The sequence below is a fragment of the Lethenteron reissneri genome, chromosome 53 (assembly GCF_015708825.2).
Source record: "Lethenteron reissneri isolate LAM-NWPU_2019-01 chromosome 53, ASM1570882v1, whole genome shotgun sequence".
NCBI lineage: Eukaryota > Metazoa > Chordata > Hyperoartia > Petromyzontiformes > Petromyzontidae > Lethenteron > Lethenteron reissneri.
This window is the reverse complement of record NC_083831.1, coordinates 11190622-11195244: the sequence shown is the minus strand read 5'-3', so window position 1 is coordinate 11195244 and position 4623 is coordinate 11190622.

The following is a 4623-nucleotide window of genomic DNA, read 5'->3' as shown; positions in this document are numbered from 1 at the left end:
GCCCCTCTCCCCCTCCCCCCGCCCCTCTCCCCCCCCCCCCTCCCCCCCCCTCTCTCCCCCCTCCCCCCCCCCTCTCCCCCCCTCCCCCCTCCCCCGCCCCTCCCCCCTCCCCCCTCCTCTCCCCCCCCCCTCTCCCCCCCCCGCCCCCCCTCTCCCCCCCCCCCCGCCCCTCTCCCCCCGCCCCCCTCTCCCCCCCCCCCGCCCCCCTCCCCCTCCCCCTCTCACATCCGACTCCACTTCGATGTCGTCATTGTCGCTCATCGTAGGCGCGGCGCGTGTGAGCCCGTGGCTGCTGGAGCTGCTCGAACGCGAGCGGCAGCAGTCGTAGCGGTAGTACTTGTTGTTTACTCTAAACGTTGTTGTTGTGTTTACTCTAAACGATGCTGTTGTTGTTGTTTATCGCCGCGATCCGGGACTGAACCTCGACCCTCCGGCTTCGCGTCTCGTCGACGCGGACCTCGGCGAGCTCCCGGAAGCGCGCGGTGATTGGCCGAGGGGGTCCGGCCACGTGACGTCGCCGACACGTGTGTTCCGCGTGGGGCCCCAGTGTTGTCAACGAGCGGTGCGCGATATATCGCGATAATTAACACGATTTATCGCGATAATTAACACGATATATCGCGATAATTAACACGATATATCGCGATAATTAACACGATATATCGTGATAATTAACACGCTATATCGCGATAATTAAACACGATATATCGCGATAATTAAACACGATATATCGCGATAATTAACACGATATGCCGTGATAATTAACACGGTATATCGCGATAATTAACACGATATATCGCGATAATTAACACGATATATCGCGATGATTAACACGATATATCGTGATAATTAACACGATATATCGCGATATCACCACGATATTAATTTGAGTTTACAGTACTGCACTGTTTTTATAGTTCCAGTAGCGATATTGCTTTGTAGAACATTGCGGTGAATGTGGAGTAGCATCGCCCTCTAGCGGCTGCAGGCAATGCCTTCCAAATGCATACTAATATTCAAAACACATTCCGGCGGAGGGAGCTGGTAGGAACGTTGGGTTGCTCGGTCAATGGCCTGCAGGGTCAACGGCGGCGTGGTGTATTCCGCAAATATGCCCGACTGTGAGGGCGGGCACAAGCCGGCGTGAGTAGGTTAAACGTTGAGTTTTATAAGGGCACCACGGGGTGACCAGCCCCTCCCCACCCAGCCCCACCTCTCCCACCCCCCACCGAGCTCCACCCTCCCCCACCCAGCCCCTCCCCACCCTCCCCTCCCCACCCAGCTCCACCCTCCCCACCCAGCCCCTTCCCACCCTCCCCTCCCCACCCAGCCCCTCCCCACCCTCCCCTCCCCACCCAGCCCCTCCGTCCCCACCCAGCTCTTCTCTGCACGACGGACACAATAATCCCCTGTGGGCTGGTGTAACCAGGAGGTTCCTACCAGTAAAAACATCGTACTTTGTTTACACTGGCGATTTTGTTATTGTTATATCACAGTTGCTGAGCACAGGTCCAAAGGCCCAAAACGTCAAAGTGGCCAGTAAGAAACAGTACGATCGAAGTTGTTGTAATCGATACGAGTTGTCAACACTTTAAATGAAACGATGCGCGGTGCTTTGGGGCCGTCCATAAATGACGTCACGCACCTAAGGGTGGGGGGGGAGTCAGACATTTGTGACGATGTGTGACGAGGGGGGGGGGGGGGTGAGGAATGTGACGTCACATCAAAATGCGCAGCTTTAAATAAATATAGAAAACACGTTTTACTTAATTAAATAGACTTTTTAATAAATGTATTCTCCTACAACATCAGAGTGCAGCGCCACACTAAAGACGCACCACAATGACAATAGTTTAAAGCGATTTGAAGCATGTTTTATTTGGGGGGGGGGGGCAGGGCTTTGTGACGTCATATTTGAGGGGGGGTCTGACTTTTTGTGACGCCGTGTAACGAGGGGGGGGGGTCAAAAATCGTCAAAATCGCGTGACGTCATTTATGGACGGCCCCTTTGTTGTCAGCCAGTTGGCGTGGTGTGTGACATTGTGGGTCTGCTTGCACGTGCAGATGTAGAGGGATCGACCAATTCATTTATTTTAATGTACTCTCATGCTCCTCATACATGCGTCATGTCGTCTCTGTAAGGGCAGCCGCTGCTGTGCCCATGTTTCTGATCCATCATAGCTGGCACTAACTTTCCTCTTCAAGGCATCATGGCATGCTCCATTTCTCGCCCGCTATGCATATGCGAGCGGTGTTCACCGCATGTATGTACAGGTATGTTGAACTTCTTTCGCACCGCACGTGGCCAACCGCGCATGCGCAATTTAGCCAAATTAAGTGCAAAATCAAATTTATTGTCACTGTTTTTGTGTGTGCGTGAAGTCATTGGTGACCGTGCTGAGACCACCAACTCACTCCGCTTGCGGGGCTGGCTTTACCACAGGTCAAAGGGATGTCCCAACTATAGTCAACATTACAGGCCTGAGCCAGCTGTGGAAATTCCACATTCCTATGGCGGGGGCAACTTGATTCATAGGACAATTGCTTTCATCAAAAGTTGCAGCGCTCTTGCCCCTCTTGAGCCAACTGGTAACATTGCATTTTGTACTGTTGTTTCTAAATGTCAGTCAAGAAGATTCAACCCCTCGTTGCTATGAGATTGGAATAAGTGGCCTGGAATGCATTTCCTCGTGCCTGAAATTGCACTCCCGTGAGACACAAAAGCCTGTCTTGGGGCAGGTTGTGCTTTCAAATTAAATGCTGCAAGCACCTAAAAATAGCTAAGCCATAAAGGTTTGAGTAGCAAAAACAATAAAGAGATTAAGTTGCCTTCTCTGTGCACAGAACGAGAAATTGAGCCATTGACCTTCGCTGAATTTTATCTGGACCATGTCACGCTACAATGGCTGATCAAAGTCAAAGTTCTCCCGTGTAGCCTTAACAGACTGTAGGGGCAAGTGCTGTTAGCGAGCACCTATGAAGGACGGAACGGCACACGAGGGGGTGGGTGGCCAGCACCACGCCCGACCGCCTTTGTCTCCCCAGTGGCGATGTTTACACACTGCACCATGGTACTCATTTGAGGCTGAGTCGACCTAGGGGAGGGCCCGGGACTGGTTCAGATAATCGAACTCGGGTGGCCGGGTTCGTAGTGCAGCGTGGCGCTGACCGCTCACTACCACGTGCACATTCCAATGGCTGGTGCCAGTGCATCCACGAACATTTCGAGCGAACTTTAGATTTAAAGCTTTCGTGACTGCAGGGATTCATATTCTTGGTTCTTTCGGTAAAGTCACGTAGAAGGGAAATAATAAAATTATAAAACAATAAAATTCTCACGACGTTTTGACTGCAACACAAGCAATTACCATCTCATCATCATGATGATTGCTTGTGTTGCAGTCGAAACGTCGTGATAATTTTATTGTTTTATAATTGTATTATTTCCCTTCTACGTGACTTTACCGAAAGAACCAAGCAGATATTTCGACGTGAACGTTTTAAAAAAAACAATTGGCCCGAAAGGGAACTTGGCCGGAGTGATAACAGTACTTCACGTGCGTTTTAACATAAAGTTTCAAAATCGTAATGACTTTCCCACGTCCCTGCTGGCGAGACAGCCCCCGCTCGATCAGGGTACCTTGGCCTGCTCTTCCACGCCGGCCAGATGCGATGGAAGCCGTGGGAAGTCACCGTACCCACCACACACTTGACCCCACCACACACGCCAGTGTAACGATGCCCTTTTACACAGCTGGGCCCATAGCGACAGCGGAGCGTTGGTGTACGGTGTTTTTTCTGCAATATTTTTGCTGTCTTTTCTTGAATTTTCTGTTTGCACTTAGTCACATATTCACTTTAAGATGTTTTTTGTTCATGTTTTTGTTTTTTGTTTGTTGCGGTTGCACCCGATTCAAGAGCTGAATGGCTCACAGGGCTATACCTAATAAATGAACTTGAAAAAACTTGAACTTGGTGTGGTGTGGTTCAAGAAGCTCGTTCCAACTGCGAGATGGAGTAGAACCGGCGAACATTTGCATGCCAGGTGGATTATTAACAACGCCGAGAGACGGCGAGGCCTTCATCCAGCAGTGGAGTTGACCACGGCCGACGACGAATAATCGAATCAAGTGCTGAACAAATTCCTTTCCTCCTGATGACGATCGCTTGTGTTGTGATCGAAACGTCGTAGTTTTTTTTGTTACTTTCTTTGAACCGTATCCGTGACTTTACCGCAAGACCCAAACAATATTTAAATGACATCATTGTTTTTAAAAAAATATCTGCCAGCTATTAATCCAGCCGAGAGGGGGGGAGGGGCTGCGGCGGGTGACTACATTTCCCGCGCGGAGGAATACCGCGACTCACAACGGATGGCGGTGAATCACCCCCCCCCCTTCTAACCTCCTCCCCCCCACCCCCTCCCCACCCCTCTCTCTAATTTCCCAGTTCGGATAGCGAGCCGCGCCGCCCGCGATTCGCTGCCGCCCAACCACGTGGTCGCGGCCCCCGCAACCAACCGCGCGCGGCCGTGGCGTCGCGAGGCGCGCTTATCCGCGCTGCGAAATGCAAACGCGCGCCGCGGCCTGTCCACATCCGCGTCGCGGCAGAGTGAGGAGGAGG